The sequence below is a fragment of the Neofelis nebulosa genome, chromosome 14 (genome assembly GCF_028018385.1).
Source record: "Neofelis nebulosa isolate mNeoNeb1 chromosome 14, mNeoNeb1.pri, whole genome shotgun sequence".
Taxonomy (NCBI): Eukaryota; Metazoa; Chordata; class Mammalia; order Carnivora; family Felidae; genus Neofelis; species Neofelis nebulosa.
The window spans coordinates 11104664-11126221 of NC_080795.1; the positions used below are offsets into that span (position 1 = coordinate 11104664).

At 38.4% G+C, this 21558-nt stretch overlaps 2 long non-coding RNA genes across 2 annotated transcripts; one reads left to right on the plus strand and one right to left on the minus strand.

Annotated features, from left to right (window-relative positions):
* Nucleotides 1-3014: 3014 nt before the first annotated feature.
* LOC131494914 (uncharacterized) lies at nt 3015-8411 on the minus strand. Its single transcript, XR_009253639.1, has 2 exons — nt 8187-8411; nt 3015-3841 (listed from the first exon to the last, which is right to left on the minus strand). It is a non-coding gene; the product is annotated as an uncharacterized LOC131494914 (long non-coding RNA).
* A 103-nt stretch (nt 8412-8514) lies between these two features.
* Nucleotides 8515-13988, plus strand: LOC131494915 (uncharacterized). Its single transcript, XR_009253640.1, has 3 exons — nt 8515-8782; nt 9719-9862; nt 13612-13988. It is a non-coding gene; the product is annotated as an uncharacterized LOC131494915 (long non-coding RNA).
* The last annotated feature ends 7570 nt before the right edge of the window (nt 13989-21558 follow it).

A 21558-nucleotide genomic window follows, 5' to 3' on the forward strand; every position in this document is an offset into this window, starting at 1 on the left:
GCGGAGCGAGCAAGTTCCCTGGCAGGAACTGGTTCCCTTTGGGATTCTGGCTGGGGGATGGGCGGGGGATGTTCCCTGCCAAGCTGAGCTCTGCCGTCTGGGGGCTCAGCAGCTCTCCCTCCCTTTGTCCTCCAGCCTTCCCGCTTTCCGAGCAGAGCTGTTCACTTCTGACCTCCCAGACGCTAAGTCGCGCTTGCTGTCGGAACACAGTCCGTCCAGCCCCTCCGCTTTTGCATTTGGCCCCTTTCTACACATTACTCTGAGGTATTAAAACTAGATACTTGCTGCTTTGTAAAGATTGAATTTTTTTTACAACTAACTCAAATGCTGTAGGATTAGAGTTATTGCTCTTTAGATACTAAATAATGAACGTCCCAGCAGGGCAGTTGTGTGAGTTACATATGATGGCATAACCATACATCAAAGCAATTCCAGTTAAGAAACACGTATTACTTCCTGGGACAGAACATTCTCTTAAGATTATAGATAAAGAACGTTCTCGTAAGGAAGGAATAAAAGCTAACTTGACTTTGAGCAATGGCAAAAATTTTGTTTTTGAGGATTTAAACACGCCCCTGATCCTATACCTTTCTTTCTCTCTTAAGGCCTTTGATTTTCCTTCTTTATAACTGTAATGTCTCTGAGAGTCTGTGTATGCATCTTACATATGACTTCTTTATGTAATGAGTTTACTCTGGGTGTTTGTTAATAATGGATGCACGAAATATGACAGCAGTCATGTCGTGAAAAACTATGGCATTTGTCACTATTGGAAGGGTTTGAGACAGAAGAACGATGAGAAGAGTAAGAAAAAGATGTACTTGAGTGCTTAGAATTTGTTTCTTCGCTTAAATTGAGGGAAGATATTTTTGTCCAAGCAAACGATAAGCTTATCTGATAAAGTGGCCATTTCTGGTAGGATGCTTACTGCTAAGTATTTGTTAGCGACAGAAGCTGTCCGACGATGGCTTCATTTAATGACCGGAGAGTGTTTGAAATAGGGATACGATGCCACTGATCACAAAATATGCCAATCGATTTATTTTTAGGAGTGGTGTTGGGGTCGTACTTAACGAGCAAGGTAAGAAGCACTTGGAAAGTCTCGTTAACTGTGTCAACTTGCTATTTAAGTTGTTAAAAATCATAATTCAGTATATATTTGCCTGGAAGAGCAATACATTTCTCCTAGGGACAATACATTATAGGACTCTGATTCTCACTCCTGAGAGAAATGACAGGGGTTCTGCCTGGCCTTCCAGGAAGCCTTATCAGATTCAACTAATATGTACTATGTCACAGGCACAAATTTATCCCACTAACATGTAAGAAAAGCTTTTCTTATTTATTTATTTATTATTTTTTTTTTTAATTTTTTTTTCAACGTTTTTTATTTATTTTTGGGACAGAGAGAGACAGAGCGTGAACGGGGGAGGGGCAGAGAGAGAGGGAGACACAGAATCGGAAACAGGCTCCAGGCTCCGAGCCATCAGCCCAGAGCCTGATGCGGGGCTCGAACTCACGGACCGCGAGATCGTGACCTGGCTGAAGTCGGACGCTTAACCGACTGCGCCACCCAGGCGCCCCTATTTATTTATTTTAAAGAGAGGGAATGTGAATGGGGGGGAGGGGCAGAGAGAGAGGGTGGGGGCGGGGAGAGAGAGAGACAAAGAGAGAGACAGAGAGAATCTTAAGCAGGCTCCAAGCCGTGTAGAGCCCAACTTGGGGCTCGATCCCATGACCGGAGCTTAAATCAAGTCGGACAGTAAACTGAGCCACCCAGGGGCCTCAAGGAAAACGTTTCTATTACCTGTTCCCACGAAGAGACTGAAGCTGAAAGAGAGAGAGAGTGAGAGAGAAGTGATCCAAAACTCTGGTTTTGAAATCCGTAGGGCCACAGCTGGTGACACCCATTTGAAAGTAACCGTAACAGTATACGGAAGGTGTTAAAGAGCAGATCACCAATACTTGGGAGTAAGAAACACTTTGGCAATTCTACACCCTCTCGCTTTGTCTTCCAATGGCGAGAAAAGAGGTATTAGTGTGTGTAGAACGTGGCCCTAAATTTCTTAGTGTGACTAACCTGGTCTCTGGTCCGACGAGATCCAAGGTACTCCACTAAAATGGAAAACACTGGTGGGGGAACAAACGGTTGGATATAGAGGGAGGGCTCATCATTGAAAATTCTTTCTATACCCTTTATCCATTTTGGTAAAACTGCCTGTGAACTCACAATTGTACATATCTTTGAAACGATTCAGGGTTTTCTGTTTGCTGCATATAAGCAAGGCCAAAGCTTTAATGTCTGACTCAATTTTCTGCCGTCTATTCATGAGTGCCCGACATGACTGCACTAAATTAGAAAGTCTCCAGGTTCGTGTGAATGCATGCATCTTAGGGTACCTTTTTGCACAGGCCAAACCCAGGGTAGGTCTGCATTGAAGTACTTCCTCTGTAACGTGTTTCCATTGGAAGCGAAAGAACAGCTTGCATAAGGCGGGGGGGGGGGGGGGGGGGGGGGTGCGGTGTCTAATGATTGGCACAGATATCTTCCACTGGCGAACTGTATTCATTACGTGGTGTGTATGTAGGTTGTGTAGTTTGGTGCCGTTGTGTATTACTGTATGCTTTCTTGTCAAACGATTCACCCTCACGGTGTTTATTCCTGAGCCTGTTCCATTAACATTCCTTATCTTCGGTCGTGCCTTCAAAACCTGTTGTCTTTAAAAAGTTAATTGAGAATACTTCTGGCCATAAACTTTAAATATGTCCCCCACCCCAAAACTATTCGAGAAGCAAATGTGGTTTTAATTTTCTATAACTATTTATCTTGTAGCCGTGCAAAGTATTTCCTGTGGGTGGTTTATATTCCTATCCAGGTGAAGGGGTTGCCAGCGGGAGGGCAAAAAAGAAACTTTAACAAGCCTCCCCCAAAGTAGTGTTTGGAAACTATTCATTTGACCTTGAGTGACAGAGCTTATGCCTTGCAAATTGATTAATACAGATACAATATCAAATCATTTTTCATACAATTTTTTAATGTTTGTTAAGTGCTGGAGCAGTATGTAAACAGAGTATTTGGCATTTTTATTAGGCTGCGGAACTCAGTCATTTCCTTTGCAACAACATCTCATAAACTATTTTGACAGTCTAATAAACTATAAAAAGCTGTGGTAAAAACTGGCTCTGAATGTTATAACCGTACAAAATGGAAAGAGCAAGAGAAAACATCTATCACCGGGATTATTATCACTGTTGCTATGGCAACCCGGTTGCAATGGCAATATCTCCACGGCTCTGCTGTTTGTTATCATCTTTCTTGATTTTACATCATTGAAATTGTAGTAATTACACTGTGCCTGATGAAAAATGTATGCTGTCATGGCAACTAAGTCAAATATTCTTAATCATTTCACCTCTTCAATCTAAAATGTAATTGTTTGTCAGTAAAATAGGTTATACAGAAGGCTTCTATGGACTTATGATTGCCTTAAGTGTTCTGCAAAAAACCAGTGCTTTTAGGCTCAAGACCCTGAGCTAAACTAATAGCTTGACATGGTAAACAATGACTCATTATAATAAGTAAGCAGCATTAATTGTAGAGTGGCTTCTCCAGTGGGGTAAAATTATAAACCACGGCGACTTTAATACAGTCCTTAAAAATCAAAGACACAGGAGAATATTTGCAGCCATCCTAATATCTTCAGTAAATTGTTTGAATCGTAGGTTATGTTCATTTTGGTGTGCCCCACTTATGTTTTATGAGTCGATTTCGTCCGATGAACATACTATAGAAGATTTTCTTCACACTGTGTGCGATTAAGACACAAAGAAATGATCCCTTCTGCAAATATGAAAAGAAATAAATTAATAAGCTGTAAATAAAAAGCTTTTCTAACTAAAGCAGGTCAGGTAGAAGCCCATCAGCGATTCCTTAAACTAGTATGTTTTGTGCAGTGTTTTCAAAAGAACGTGATTTTTGTGTCATATCTCCCTCTGTATCTGGGTAATATGCATGTCCTATTAGAACAGAATAGAAGAATCGATATGTAAAGTTGTGCTAGAAAATGACAAATTTATCCTCTTGAGTGGGAACCCTTAAATAAACAACAAAATTTCAGTAGTATGTGGAAACAATAGCACATAGTTTTATAATTACCTATTCTATTTCCTCAGAAGGATGGAAATTTTGCTTGAGTAGGAAGAGAAAATTGAGTCTAAGAAATCTTTTGTGTTGATAACAACAGAATTTCTATAGCTCAGTTCGTATTCCTCTTATATAGTTTTTGATGTAATGACGCTATAAATGAGAGCAACAAAATAAATCATTTTATGTTTTTCATGAATTTATGAATGGTGTAATTATCTTTATTTGTATCCTTAGATATATGTACTTTACATTAGGAAACACAAGATAAGCTAAATGTTATATTCTCTAGGTTTTACATTCATGAGAAAATTTTACTGCGCAGAGAAAATTATACACTTCTATTTCAAACCTAGCTAATCATAATTCTTCCCACTATATACCTGTATTTCTCCTTTTTGTTAGCATGTCATTACTTTTACATGAGAAACAGGTACTAGCTAGCTGTAATATGATTAATCCATTTCTGCCAAAAGCAGAAGATGTCTTTGCTATTGTAAAGGCCGGATTTTATCAACTCTGGGGGAGGGGTAGAGAAATGAAATGCAAGAATGTATTTTCAGTGCTTGAGTACCAATGTATTTACAGTGATGATAGTAATTTGATTGTGATGGTGACTGTTTGCTTCATTTTTAATGGATTTAATCATAAAATTGCTTTAAAACTTACTCGGTGCTCCTACGTGAAAACAAAATATTACACAAATAAAATGAATATAAGACCCTGAGATGCAAATGACTTGTTATTAACAATGACTTCAGGTAAAAGCAAAATATTTTAATGAAAACATCAGAAAAGCACATTTAAAGAATCGACTGAACATGTTCCTCATACCTGCTGTAAGTTACAAAATCATGCAGCCAGGGACACGTTGTGTCATTCAGGTAGAAAATAAACAGTAGGCACTTCCAAATGTTAAGGATATTCAACAATTTAGCATCAGAACTCTTGAAGGGTTGAATTAGGACTTGATAAAAACATCCCATGAGCAGCTGTCTCCAGCCTAGAGACACCGAAACTGCACAGTAACTAGAATCCTGGTATTTGATCATGTATTTTAATACCGTAATCAGTTTCCCCAAACAATGACACTACTTTAAACTCTAGCTTCCTCAAGAATATGTCTGCAGGTGGATGTGTGGTACTAAAATAGCAGCCAGCTAGAGTCACAGATCCTGTCCCTGCCCCCCTCCCCTGGGGATATGGTTGATATGAGACTGTGAATACAGAGAGAGGAAAATATATGTATATAAATATATACATTTAATATGTATAAAAATAGGAGGAAAGAAAGGAAAGTCCATGGCTCTATATTAACTTAGGGACTTTTTCTGGCTTGCCTTTGGCCTGAGCCTGCCCCTGATTCTCTATTTTCTAATTAAAATTCCTGTGAGAGGTGGATTGGCTTGTCTCAATCTTGTTTGGGCCAGATTTCCACTCTAACTCTCCATTAGCCGCTGGCCGACTTGGAGAAGAATGTGGCCATTCAGCAGCTCTGTTCCTGAGACGCTGCTCCTCTTGGCCACTCAGCTCTGTCCAGGAGGAGGTGGGATGGCCCGGGACAGGGGGCTGGCCCAGGACCGACCCCCTCAGCAGGAAGCTGAACTTTCAGCTTTTCAGCCAATACCAACCCGGGCACAAACGATGCACCCGTCACTGTTGGAGGCACTGGGGGGGGGGGGTTGTTCGCCCCCAAATCCCTGCCCTGATGGAACACAGCAGCTGCCCTTTGCAGAAGCTGTCACCCGTTTTCACATAAAACACATACACTCCTCCATCCACCTCGTGATGGTGGGGAGCAACCCAGTTAAAATAAACAAAATCACGCTGCACACTCTGAAGTGTTACAGGAACATGAGAGATCATTATGATTTAATCTAATTTCTCCTCCCCTTCAGGAAATTTTCTCCTCCATTCTTCTCACTGTCAGTTGCAAGCTCGGGGAATTCAAATTAATTTAAAGATTAGACTGAGTAAAACATAATTAGGAAGGTAAATGTGCAGGGGAGAAAAGGGCAGCCGAAAATGTGTTCCAGGCATGGATGTACATGATGCTGGTGTTTCTGCATTTTTACATGACCTGCGTCACAGTCTTCAGCATGGATAACCTGAATCTGATGAAAGTTACCCAGGAAATCTGCGTGAATGGTAACAATAAGAAGTTAGGGATGTTAGAAGCAAATTCCAAAGACCTCCCAGCATAAAGTTATTTTAGAAAGATAAGTTAAATATGGGTTTTCGTTTTGTGTGAAGCAGACATATTTGACAGAATATAGTTTATTCTGAAAATATAGATATATCCTGGATTGCAGCTGTATCTCAGGCCTAGAGTGTTTCCAATGGTTCCCTTAAAATTTACAACTCCAGCAATGTCATGTAGAATGGAGTATTTAAGACCTAAATTATTTAAATCTGTTGCTCAATCCACGTGTGCTTGTGTGTGTATATGAATGTGTGTGTGTGTGTGTGTGTGTGTGTGTATTTTAACATTTATATGATGATACATTTCAAGTATCTTTTATTAACCAGAAGCGTCTGACACCTAGATAAAACTCCTAAAGATGAAATTCTCTCTTTATAAACTTCAGGGGAGTTCCTTTAGAATTCTGGTTTGTTAATATTTGTATTGCTTATTATTTTCCTGTAAACAGACTATTGAATTAATCAGAATTAAAGAGCACCACATTGGAAAGGGTTTTATATCTGGGAATCAAAGTATTCACACTCTTCTCATGAAATAAGAGATACAGAAACTTGAAAAAAAAAAACCATGTTGCCTCTGTGAGTCACAAGTTAAATATTAAATATTTCTTACAGCCTCTGAGGCAAAAATACTATTAAGGTATTGAAAATCTGAGCAACCTTTCTGTGCCACATTTAAACTTCATTGATGGAGCTTTTAGGTCAGAATGAAACTTCCAGATTCAGTAATGTGAATTTCGTTTCATTGTATAACCTTCTTAGAGCTGCCTGAAGGCTCAGACTAATAATACTTCTAATACACGACAAGCTTTTTAAATATATGGACTCAGTCCAGCATTTGAGCTAAGAATGTTTGAAAAGGCAAAATCTCATTTTTTTCTACCTTATTTAGATATTGGAGTCTCAAAGTAAGCACTAAAAAAACTAGTCTGGTACTTGACAAATACAAATTTTAGAAGTGTCTACTCTTTTATAGGTAAAAGTTGCTCAATCAAACTCGTAAGTAGGCAAGCCAAATGAGTATTAGCATGTTTAATATCATTCTAATAAATTTCCATATTAAATAGAGCTAAAATTGTCAGGTTGCTCAAGTTGTATTAATGTGACACAAAAAATGGCTCCATTCAGTATGGCATTGGGTAAACGACAGGATCAGTCTTCGTGACGTCATGGCCCTCTTCCTAACAACGTATGTGAATGTGTTGTGTGAATATTTATAAGAAATCAGAGAAGGGCTTTAAAAGAAATGCTAAAAACTAAAAGAAGCAAATCCGTGTTCGTCATCTACTTCTATATTTTATTTAGAAGCATATTAAAATATTAGTGGGTTTCTTACTCTCAGTAGGCACCTGTGGTTTAGGAGATCAAAGTCAGAATCTCCAAACTGGGGCACAGAAGAAGACAGAGAAGTGCAATCCAAAACGTTTTCTTGAAAAGCGAAACGGAATCTCATTTCTCCGATCCCCGAAGTCTCCTTCTTAAGAAACAAACCAAAACAAACAAGCAAACAAATAAAAAAACAAACAAACAACCATTTCTATTGGATCAATGATTTAGGTTCTGCTTCCATTGAATGAAAATTTATTGTGATCTAGGACATAGGAAATATACTCTTGGATTAGGCCCTCAGTCTAACTGTTAAGAAACAGAAACTCAGAGTTTTACTGTCCTCTCGAGTGTCACCCTGGTATCTTCAAAGGAAGGTCCCGGAATGGGTATGGAAGCAATGATTCTCTTGGAAGAATATATACTCCTAAACTCTGAGGGAACTATCAGTAGATTGTCTTTTTTTCCTGCGACTACGTATTTTATAAATGTCTTGAAAATATTGTCTCAGTACCTGTCTTTTGTTCGTCTGTCTTGTTTTCAGTTTGAAGTAATTGACAATGTAAAACAAACTAACTTCAGTTAAAAAAAAAAAAAAAAAAGGAAGAAATTGGTGAGCAAGTTCAAGGCAAGCTGGCTTCGGGAACCCATTTCTGTAAGCCTGGATTCTAACCTTTCACTTCTGACTCTGGCAGGATAGAGTGAGCCCCTTTGGTGGAAATTCTAAGAGAAACCTTCATTCTGCTTGTCATCGTTACGTGGGCTCAATCACTGGGGGGAGGGGGGTGGAATCCTCGTACTCTGATTCAGTCCTAGTTTATGACCTCTTCTCTGGATTCTGGATTCTGGGCGGTACAGCCTCTTCCGAGACATGGGTCTCAAGAGCAGAGAAAGCATGGATCCCCAAATGAAAATGCAGGTATGTGGCTAGAGGAAGGGGGAGAGAGGCAGGGAGGCAGCCTGCAAAAAGCCACTACCAATGTCACTCCGACATCTGTATCCCGTCAAAGTGATTCCATTTGCTTTCCTCCTTTTGTGGTTTCTTCTTTTCTGCCACACATGGGATTCCCTCTCGGCAAAACCAGGACTCTCGCTTCCGGGTTGTATTCGGTGAGTGATGCAATTGTATGTTTGGGTACCATAATCTGTAGTTTCATGCAGGGAGTTAACTACAACAGGATGGGGCATAATAGTGATATCACAGGAAGGAAAGGTAGCTGGCTTGGAAGCCCTTGGGTGTGTAGGATTCTCAAAGGTAATAATAATAGAAGGGCTGTGAGTAGCTTCAAATTACTTTTTCTTTCTAATTGGCAATTAGTTCTAATTAACTTTTAATTAATATTCAATGTTTTCTTTAACAAATGGAACCCTGATGAGATCACATCTGTTAATACAGCTCTGTTTCTATTTTGGTATTCTACAATTTTCCATTATGACTGTAGCAAATGCAACTTCAGATAAGTGATCACCTTTTAGCTAGGATGAAAAGGTGGCCTGATTTAAAGTCACTGCACTTTAAATGTGATTTTGGCAAAAACTAAGACTCTATGAAATTGGATTTTGTTCTACAATCTTAAGAGATGGTATCAGGAATTAGAAGGTACAGCCACTTTTGTGCGGCCTCAGTGACAATTCTTTTCAAGTATTGCAAGCTGTATAAAAATCAGCCTTTTTACTCTGATGGACACTTAGAACAGAATGTAGAATGTAGAATATAACGCATAGGAAGATGTATAAAGATCATTTCCATCCAGTAACTTTAGGGATAAAGCCGAAGTCCAGAAGAATTTTTGGCTTGTCCGTGCAGTTCCATATAATAAGTAGGAACAAAACCAAAAATCTACAGATATATTACTTTGTAGGAAGTTGAACCCTGAAGGAAGAAAACTCTGCTTTAATAGCTAACCATTAGTTAGTTCTCTTGGCTTTTTCAATCTCCATATCTTTTTTCATTTAATTCTTTAGCTTTTTAGCCCAGCTAATGTTTTGGTTTGTGCTTTGGATAATCCTTACTAACGTGTTTTTTTTTTTTAATTTGTGAGCAAGCTTTTTGCAGATACATGGATGCATGTCCTTTCAGATTATCTCAATTTTACCTTTGCTGATTTGGATAATTTTTCAAATATGCTTCCGCAGTTGCACAAGATTCAATAAAACTGGAGCCATCGTTCATCATGATGTGTGGATTAAGTAAAATAACAGGGGTCCATCAAGTAATTTCTCAATTTCAAGTATAAGTCAGAGTGGGCCAACCAAAGATGTTTCTGGCTAATTTTTGGCTGGAACATTCAATTTCACTTCCCTTGATGAGAGGCTAAACTTCAGGACTTTGGTTTTGAGAAGCAAAATTCAAGTGGGCTGACTATTCTTCTTAATGTTGGCTGCCGGGTTGAGGTTCAAGGAACTGGCTCATTTGAAAGAGATTTTGGCCCTCGCAGAGTGATAATTAAGATGGCCTGTATTTGGATAAATGGGTTGTAGTTCTTTTTCTTCTTGAAAATAAAATATAATTTGCCAAACCCCAAATTCCTTTTTTTAACATTAATCTTCTGTGCTCAAGATACTTTGAAAATGTGAATAAAGTTATTTTTTTAGCAAACCAACCACCATAATTGTAATAAACATGAAATTTTATGACTTAACAAAAATAATATTTGATGATTTCTTGGGAGTTGAACCTCCTTCTTGAGCACATATTTTTAGAACAGTACATTTCTTAGGGGGACATTATGTGCTGTGAGACACTCATTGTTATCAGAAGTTATTTAATAAAATAATAACATGCAATTATTAATGAATTTCTTACACTTTATTACACATTGAAATTGTCTTCTTCTTCTTCTTCTTCTTCTTCTTCTTCTTCATTTTTCTTTTTTTGACAAGGCACTTCCAAAGAAATACAGGGATATGTGACCTAGGATCATTATTTCCAGATTCTAATAATGCCGTTAATTTTATTCTTCCAAGAACGTCAGTTCAGTTTAAATCCTGAATCCTGATTTTCTGTTGGTGAGCATTCTGAACAATGCAGTTGCGGAAGCTTAAAGTGAAATTTTTCAATTGGCATTTTAAAGAAATTTTTTTTTTCTTTAATATGAAAAAGGTAGCTGAGGTTTTCAGAATCATTCCCTCTCAGTAAGTGGATATGAATCTATTATTTTTAATAACTTGATTCATACATATTGACTTGTGAGTGACCCATAAAAGAAAAGTCGGTGTAATTATATATATATATATATATTTTTTTTCAACATTTTTTATTTATTTTTGGGACAGAGAGAGACAGAGCATGAACGGGGGAGGGGCAGAGAGAGAGGGAGACACAGAATCGGAAACAGGCTCCAGGCTCCGAGCCATCAGCCCAGAGCCTGACGCGGGGCTCGAACTCACGGACCGCGAGATCGTGACCTGGCTGAAGTCGGACGCTTAACCGACTGCGCCACCCAGGCGCCCCAATGTAATTATATATTTTAAGAGTACTTTAAAAATGTCTTAAAATAGTACATATAGCATCTATTATAAGTAAATTGAAAATACAAAAATCAGTTCTTGTGAAATCTATAGAGAAGTAAATATTTATAATTGTACATATTTGTAGCAAATTTTAAAATCTCCAGTATTATTATTAGTATTGGCTAAAACCAATCTGCTAGAAAAGGAAAAAAAAAAAACCTTTTTAAAATTAACCTGAAACAAAATACCATCAAAGCATGATTGCAGTGAAATTCATAATTCAAAACAAAATGCAATACCAAAAGAAAATTCAAAATATTGATTTAAAAATTTCAAAATAAATGCCAAAATGTTTTAAATTCTAAATAAATAAAAGTAAACGTAAAAATTCAAAGAATTTTTTAAAAATTCATTTACTTGCTCCTTATACTCCCACTTTTATAATTTCTCAGATGGAAATCATCAAAGAGAAGTAGAATCCCAGAACAGTGTTCATTTCAGAAAAATTTACAATAGCAAACACAGGAAAATGATCCAACTTGTAACAACATGGAATACTTAAGTAAAACATGACATCTAATTTCAGTGGAATTATTATGAGCTCAGCCAGATTTTAAGTGACTCAAAACTATATGTACCCTATGTTATTATGTATTTACATGTGGGGGGGAAGGGTTAGAGTTGATTAAATTAAGATGGGAATGAGAATTTTTTAGGCAAAATTATAGATCTATTGCTTCTTGTTTTACAATATGTTTCATCATAAAGTCTTTAGTACCTTAAAAATGCTGATCTTGAAAAACGGATGGTGTTGATAGTCATCAATATGATGCAGCAGACATATCTATGTTACCATTATACAGCTTCCGCAATTCAAGATTATTTAATCTGCAATTAGGTACCCCATAAGATCATTTTAAAGCAACTGTTTAAACATGCAAAAAATACATTTTCTTTGTGAAATAATATTATTAATAGTTAGAAATACTGTGCATTTGCCATGATTAGCAAGAGGAGAACCACTGTTTGAAAAAAAAATGGTTAAAACAGGGGCACCTGGGTGGCTCAGTGGGTCGAGCATCCGACTTTGTCTCAGGTCATGATCTCGCGGTCCCTGAGTTGGAGGCCTGTGTTGGGCTCTGTGCTAACAGCTCAGAGCCTAGCGCCTGCTTGGGATTCGGGGTCTCCCTCTCTCTCTACCCCTTGCTGGCTCACACTCCATCTTTCTCTCTCTCTCTCTCTCTCAAAAATAAATAAACATTAAATTTTTTTTAAATAAAGGAAAGAAGTGGTTCAAACATTTTAAAATAAGAGGTGATTTTTTTTTTCAAAAAAATTGAAGAATTTAACCTAATTGGGTTGATGGAAACTTCTATGACAAAATAGGAACTCTGAAGGAAACTTTGAACGTCTCTCAAGAGGGTTAAATTTTCTCTTTAGATGTTTATTTTCTCTTTAAAGGTTTTTTTTTTACTTTATTAACAGAAATATCTACTGGGCAGGTTATTTTATAATTCAGAATAATCATAACTAGAAACTTATTTGGAGTGGAGTTTATGAATGCTTAAATGTCATCATCTGCCAAGATGGTTCCTTTTTTCCAGATTGGGTGCTTCTCGGAACAGCCAATCTGCAACCGGTCTTGTGTGGGGGGTTGACAGAGAAGCAATGTGAGCTATATCATTATTTGAAAGAAATATTAAATTGAGCATTTTTGATTCAAGGAATTCCTCTGTCATCCTGGAAACCATGCCAAGAGCAGATGTCCTTGGGGCAAAAGCCTGCTCAGGATCGTGTACCATTTTGCTATTTTCCTTGCCTACAGCTTTTTCCATTGAACATGTCTTTTTTTCTGTCGCTATCTCCAATCTATTGTATGTGACCAGGAAAATTTGGATTTATGTTCAACTTTTCAGAAACAACTCTATTTTGTAACTGAGGGAGAATGCATATTGCAAGTTGTATATCCTGTTCGTTCACATTGTGTTAGGGAGACAGAGATGAGCTGTCGGTAAGATAATGTTCGTAAAGTGATCTGTGTTCTTTTGCTCTCTATAAGTCTAAGGTATTATATTCTTTGAAAGACAATAAAATCGTATGTTATTCTGGTTAATAGGCCACCTGATGTAACATGATCTTTAAAAGCAGGATTCCGGCCCTTGATTGGCCACTGGGTGAATAATAAGACATCTCTTTTAAATTAGACTGATCAAGAAAAACATTCCTTCAAACTTTACAAGTGAAATGCAGGCATGAGTTTGAGGGTTCCTTTGGCAAGACAAATAAGGAATTATATTTATGTTCATTACAAATACTGTGCCACTCTGCCATGTGAGTTGGACGGGTTTAGAAATGGGTTTTAAAAGGTGCTAATACTGTTAAACTTCTTGCAAACTGTGTTGTATTTAAAATATTTTTAAAATTTTTAAAAATTTTTTAAATTTTAAAATTATTTAAAATAATGTTCATTTATTTTTGACAGAGAGAGAGACAGAGCGTGAGTAGGGGAGGGGCATAGAGAGAGGAAGACATAGAATCCGAAACAGACTCCAGGGCTCTGAGCTGTCAGTACAGAGCCCAACGCGGGGCCTGAACTCACGGACAGCGAGATCATGACCTGAGCCGAAGTCGGACGCTCAGCCTACTGAACCACCCAGGCGCCCCTTGCAATACTGTATTTGAAAGAAGGAACTAATGACTGATCATTTCAAAGTTATCCAAAACAAGCATTGATTTCTCAGGTACCTGGTTGGTAGCAGATGACTCTAGCTGATTTCTAGAAATAGCTAGATTTCTATTAATGGCTGTTCATTTGATGATTCTTATTGTCACACTAGCAACTTGTGCTTTTCATGGTTTTCTTCACGTTTTATACACACACACACACACACACACACACACGTGGACATCACAGGTAAGAGACATTCACAATTGAAGAATCTCACGCTCAGGAAGTGATTCCATCCAGATTACTTCTGGGCAAGGTGTGTACTCCCTAATCGCATGACTGCCCTCATCGAAAAGATAAGGTAAAATATAAAATGAAATGAAATAAACTAGTACAAGGCAAGCCTTTGAAACCGAAAAATAAACAGAATATACTGCAAAAGTGCGTTTTACCCCCCAGGTTTTCATTAATTTGCGATGAAAAACCTTGCAGAAGCAACGCTCAGGAAAGTAATCGAAATATGTCCGTATCTTATCTTCCCAGTCCCCAAAGTCTATGAGAATTCTTTCAAATGGGCATTTTAATGAGCAGTACCACACCTGTGTACCAGCAGGGCTGGTAATCAGAGGGAAACTGTCCTTTGATCTTGCATGTAAGAGAGCCATCACTTTTTTCCCTTGAAATAAAATATCTACTCTGTGTATCATTACATGGGTTTGAAGCCAAGACAGAGTCAAACTGTAAAAGTCAGAAAAAGAATAGACATTAAGGACTTTTCCTTAGGGGACTTTCCTGTTAAGTCTGTCTCCACTTTCATTTGTCCTAAGAGAAAATAACATCAATTGTGCTCATCAGATACCTAGTTCACAATCTGAAAGGTCACACTGCCAGGAGTTCTGCCTGATGGTCTGAAATTCATATTTTTCTCACCTTGACTCCCTATCCCCACGGCTCCTATGTGGACTAATTCCAGGTGCTGCCGCTGAAGTTCAGGTGGGAACACGAGGGGCTAGATTTCTTTCTCTGTGGTTCTATCGGCAAGTCTTGCCCAACCTTTGGAAATACTCCATTGTCTATCAAGATGGACAAGGAAGGTGCTGCATTTGATCCCCATGATCTGCTTCGGAATTAGAGTCTCCCGTCTGCACAACAGGACAAATTCCTAGTCTATAATGAGCCATATGTTTTGCTAGGCCTTTTATCAGAATATTTAGACCCTCTATCCTGACAATCAGCTCCTGGCATAGCCTTCGGCTCCACTCAGGTAAATGGGCAAAGGAAAATCTTAATATCCTCCCGCGTAATCTCCGTGTGGCTTCAGGGTGGTTTGCAGAGGACCCCCCCCCGCCCACCGCCCGCAATATAAATCAATGTTATTCCGCTGGAGTTACTGGGACAACAGAAAGAAAACAAGCTATCATTACACACTGTGGAATATTCCTTTTGTGTGTGTGTAAATTATAAATATTACTTTTTCTCCCCACCTTCAGTTTTTAAAATGTGGTTTCACATTTCATTTAATGCTAAATGGTTCATTACATAGAGTAGCAACTCAGTTCTCTTATTACGGTGTTATCTTTCACTTTGTCAAAATATGTCTACTTGATAAGAAATCTGACAGAAGTTGCTTATGATGGGATCACTAACAGCCATCAGTTTCTCTCTAGCAAATGAAACTGTAACCATGGTGACGGCCTTTTTTTTTTTTGCCAGAATGAAAATGAGACAGCACTCTGTTGCAGCCATTAGCAGAATACACAAATGTCCCTCAAGGCAAACATCTAAAGCAAATGGACTGCAAAGGAAGGAGCACTAATTTCTATTTATTTAGGATTTGTAAACCTAGCAGAGCAAGATATTAACAAAGGAACAAACAAAGAAAGCTTAAAAAATCCCTGCTGTTTGTGTTTTCCTTTTGGTTTATGAAACTCCTTGTTTCAGATCTGAAAGACTCCAGTCTGATTTTCCTACTCTGGTCTTGAATGAGACCAGCAATGTGCCTTTTACTCTACCCCTGGATATTTCAAGGGACTTCATCCTCCCCACCCCACCCCCCCGGCATAAAGGGGGAGAAGAGAACTTAATCAATCAAGTAGAAAAAGTACTTTAGATGATAAGGAGTTTCTTCCATTTCTTTTAAATGTGCATTTTAGGGAAAACTATCAAAAACGAAATACAAGATGTCCTTTTTCATATACTTTAATTTTCAAAGAGGCATGTTCATTCTGATAAGGTGCATAGAAACTGATAATAAGTCTATTCTAACGCTATCAGCAATCAGCCACAGGCTGTCAAAGACCCTTCAAGTGTCAGACCCTTCTCACTGTCTTCTTATTCACCATTAGACCCATCTCCCCAGAAACTACTTAGTGCATGCAGATATTCTTTTGACAGACATGGCTTGGGTGAAATTTCTTTAGCCATCTATGATATGAGAAAGTGATTTTCTTTAACTCTCTTACATCTAAACCAAAATATTAGTTTTAAAATGGCTTCCAGGTGTCTTGTCTCTTTCTTTCTCATTGTCTTTCTTACGCCCTTCTCTCTCCCCCTCTCTCATCCCCTTCCCCTTTCTTCCCTGCCCAGCTGTTCTCATGATCACGCAAACATAATACGGTTTATCAGGGACCGATCCAGTTTATTTGCTGTGAATATTTATTTAACTTTTAATTTATGCCTTGATCCAAAGGGCAGATGACTTCAGTAGTATTCTACGAAGCTTACTAAAAGCCTCCTGAGGGCTCACTTCTGTATTCATTATTTTGGAATTCTCGCTGCCACCCCAGAAAGGCATACAAACATCAGGTTCAGGCAATGACATTTTTGGCCAACACCTTCATTCAGAAGGTCTGAGGGGATTTTGAAGCCCAGTCTAAAAATCTGTGGCCGTTAAAAATGAATTAACCTGCGGGATTTGTCTGTCAGGAGCTACAGTGTAGATACCCTGCATGCCCATCTCTATTTGTTTTTTCTAGTTGTTTGCTTGGGCGGATATCAGTAATCGGTACGTTTTGTTTCTCTTGACAACTTTCAGCTTCTTCCTGAAAGCACTGTGATTGAAGCTGAGTTGTGTTGAACATAGAAACATGCCCCTGGCCAGATACTCACCAATTCATTCTTCCGTTCTGAGCTGTGTGCCATCCAAGAACATCACGATATCTCTAAAACTGACGGAATCAACAGGAAAGGGGTTTAGGCATTGATTTTGAATCTGAGAACCAAGTTCAATTTGCAGCGTTTCCATTTTAGGTCACTCTGTCATATTTACTGAGTCAATGTTCTCTGTGGTGGAATGGAAGCAAAAATACTGAAGCCCCATAAGGGTAACACCAATTAATTTATATCTTTGGCCTCCAGTTTCTTTTAAAAACTTTTTTACAGAAAAAGGTTTCTCTGTGAATTTACCAAGTATACATCTGGTGCCTAATTGTTGTAAGACACAGTCTAGATGCCGGCATATGAGACGAAATATGAGTTATGTGTAGAGAGCTCTAAGTGTCATAATAATAGTCAAGAAACAGATGAAAAAAACAGAAACAGATGAATAAAATCTGTTCTGAAATAATGATAGGGGGGACAGAGAAGTTTTGGGGGCTAGAAATTTCTGGAGAGTAAGAATAAGGGTACTTGATAAATAAGCTAGAAGAAAGAGGTATCTCTCTGAAATGTTGGTATTTCCAAGTCAAATATAAAATATAATTTTCACATATAATTTCTCTACGAGGGTCCGAAAGAGTGTGATGGTGAAGTGTCTGTGTTCAAACTTAGCTGTCTAGGTGGGAAAATGGAATAAAATCCATGCTTTGCAGTGTCCTCACTTGGCAAATTGTGAACCTCGTAGTCCCCGGTATTTAGGGAGCATTCAGTAGTGTTATCATTATTAACTTTTTTTTTGTCCATACGGGGGGGGGGGGGGGTGACCACTTTTGAAAGATCCTGACCATATCGTAAGTTTTGCTTAGTGATTTTTTTTATTAATTTATGACTGCCTAATCAGCACTATTCAGAGTTATCAAGAGGAGAATTTTCCAGCAACTATGTCAACACGCTGTTTCCTTTATCCACAAAGGAAATGTCCACAGAACTGAGAGGGGTGCTCAGTGACTTAGTCCATGTGTGTTCTGGAGTGAGTTACTCACCTCCTTGTGGACGGTGAACAAGTAGTCTCTCGGCCACAGCCCACAGTGGAATCACCAGGCTCTATACTTTGCATATCTCTGATCATCACATTGAATCAAAATAATTAAAAGCAGAAAAGTAAACAATGTCTAATCGATGCACGGCAGCACACATTCATACCACCCCAGATCTTTGACCTTCTTTCGTGGGACAGATACAGGGAGGTTTAGAATGAAGAACAAAGAGAATGGGAAGGTGACCTTATCTGTCCTTGGCCAATCCCCGCCTCATGAGCCTGGGGGACTTCCCTTTTTTGTGTTCTAGAGGGGAACTTGGCCACCCATCCTCAGTCATACCTCAGCTAGATGTTAAACTAGAGGTTAACCTATTCTAGTCATCTCTGTGAGCATTTCTAGCTGCTAGACTTCGTCCGAATCAACCCATGAGAAAGATCAGCTGTCTAGTAATTCCTTGTGTTCTGTATTATCCCAAGGTGATCTTAGATTGCCTGGAGCTCAGTCAGACCAACTGCCATATAGACCTGCAGCCTCAAACTCAACTTGGGATAACAGCTTCAAGATGGAAGCCATGAGGCCTTGCAGTCTGCCACTCATTGTTCTTTACTGTAGCTTGAGGGCCACCTTTGAAGTTTTCCTGCAGTAGGCAGCTTTGTAAGGAAGGTAAAGGAAAATCTAAATGATCTATACGATCCTAAAATTCTTAATGTATAAACATGCACTTCTTGAGAGCATGGCCTGCTACTTTCACTTATCACTGCTCCATTGCAAGAAGTTTCTAGAAGATCTCCATCTGGAGAGTTTCGCCTCCCAGCAATAGACTCATGTTGAGTTCTGAAGTCAGCAGTGTAGTCTATTACACTTTCCAATTTTTCTTCCTGTAACTTGTCCCACTTTTTAGCCACTCCACTGGCAAGAACTACACTCTTATGGTACCATCTGAAAATCTAATTCACACGTTGGTACAAATGACAATTTGTAGCATTTATAAAAAGTACTTGCTTTCTCAAAAGCCACTAAAAGGAGTGGGTAAACACGTGTCTAATGATGATATTGTATGTACCATCATTTTGCTTTTGGGAAATCAACTTTCCACGTGGTCCCTAAAATCACTGTCCATTATTCTGAACAATAAGGTTGGCCTGACAACATACATATTAGGAGGACTTCTCAGCTGGGCATGATGGACACTGAGAAGACAGAAGGCGAACACCTCAACTGATTCATTCAGTGAGCCCTTGCTCTGACTCCTACCATACTAAAATTGACTAGCCATGCAAAAAATAAGATTAACTGTCCAGTTAGGAACTTGTGCTTAAAAAAAACCAAAAACAACAATTGAGTCTGTCTATACCAGGAAGTTATTAATAAAATAAGCCATTAAATTCAAAATAGACACTAGTTAAGTTGAGAACTTCCTTCTCTATCAAATCACATTTCAACTCACCTTAAAGGCACTACGAGGCTTCTAGCTTTCAAACTAAATGAAGGCTATTCAATACATGCCTAACACCCATAAAAATCAGAGCCAAGTGAATGTTATTTCAGGCTGGTATTTATCCCAGGGGGTAAAGTTTTATGGGAAGCATATAAGAAACATGAGTATGTTTCAAGGCCTATCATATTTATTAAAATATTTTTTAGCATTTTTATGTTTTTCTTGGCAACTTAGAAGTGTATCCTTCAAGTAAATTAAGTTATAAGTGTATGAAAATAATGTACATTTAGTTGTTATTTCTTAGTAGTGAATATTCTCTTTAATGCCTGCTTCTTTTTATAATTACTGACTTTTTTTTTTCTAATTGTAAAAGACCCATGACCTGTTCCTCTGTACATTGCTTCCTTGGTGGTGAATATGTACAGTAAGAATTTTAATGATTTCAATCAAGACTAAATGAGGCAAAGTTCTCAGGAAGTTGAGCATGAAACGAACCTTAGAGCCTCGGTTCTCCCCTCTTACAACATCTTAGACTCTTCTGAGTCACCAGAATATTGGAAACTTTAGCTTTTATAGCCAAATTCCCGCTCCTCCTCAGTTGAAATTTTCCATTAGCCAGACTCAGCTTGCATCACTTCAACAAAATCTCCTTCCCCTGCTTTATTTCAGATCTATGTCATTCTGTATTTGGGTTCACGTCTGGTGGTGCCCCAAGACCAACCTTGCTCCACCCGCTCCCCCAGCTTCTGGATTGTGCCTCTCAACACTCCTAGTTTTAAGTAGTTAGGTAGGAACAAACACTTCAAAATTTTTCACGATTAAGAACAAATAAGCAGGGGCCACTGACAGCCAATCTTTCTGCTCACAGATGTCAATGTGGTATTCAAAATGTGTACGGTTAAGCTGCATATAAAAATTTTTGGACTTGGGGTGCCTGGGTGGCTCAGTCGTTCAAGCATTCCACTTTGGCTCAGATCATGATCTTGCGGTTCATGAGTTAGAGCCACACTCTGGGCTCTGTGCTGACAGCTCAGAGCCTGGAGCCTGCTTTGGATTCTGGGTCTCCCTCTCTCCCTGCCTCTCCCCCATTCGTGCTCTCTCTCTCTCTCTCTCTGTCTTAAAAATAAATATTAAAAAAATTTTTTTAAAGTTTTCGGGACTTAAAGCTATAATAGCATTTGTTCTAGTTTTATAGGTCATGTGGATGGTATTGTTGAATAGAGTCCATGAGATGGCTTAAATAATAAGCGATAGGTTACAATTTTAATAGATATTTACACCTTATTAATAATTCCATATTTAGCCACTTAAGATGAACGAGCTGGACCGGTTAGAATTATAGGAGTTGAAAATGTTCTTGTTTTTGATAACCCTAAGAGAATTCATTTGTAGCTTGCAGTCACTATGTGTGTGGATATCTGAGCGTGTTACCCATTAAAGTACTTCAAATCATGCATTTCTCTACCACACACTGTTTCATAGATCCTTGAAATAGCACTTTTTAAAAAGAATCAGAGAAAAGAGAACTATAGCAGGGGTCAGCTCTTGTCATGAACCTTATGAATTGTTTAGAGGTATATTAAAAGGTAACATCAATTCACATATTAGCTTTCAAATGTTCCTATTTCCAGTTTGCAGTTCCAGATCATTCCCTGCGCTTTATTTCCTTGACTTAAGATTTAATATATTGTTATTCCTCAGAGCAGCTATCACATGTTCAGGAGAACAGTTGTGCTTTTCCTTGTCTTTGGAAGAGCTTCTCACAGAAACATTATATATTTAGTTTGATAAATTTCAGGTTGAAAACACAACCCCTCTGTGACTCAAAAATATCAGTAATTATTCATCATTGAGGATCTCCCTTACACTATGGTAGATCCTTATAACAGCTTTCAGGAACATGGGATATTGAGAAAATTTAGATGGCTGTATGCGGATTAGCTAGCTGCCTTCCCACATGAGCACTGGAAATCTGTAAAACTGGACTGGCTGCTTAGAACAATAAAATACTAAATACTAAAGAAACCGGTAAGGTCACAAACATAACTTTGGTGGTGAGGGGAGACTTCACTTCCTCTGATCCTTAATGATTTTTCCACTTTTTTTCTACTTTTTTACTTTTTTTACTTTTCTATTTTCCCCCTCCCCCCCCCATTTATATTCATCATGGTTCCTGTAGATACAAGGTGGT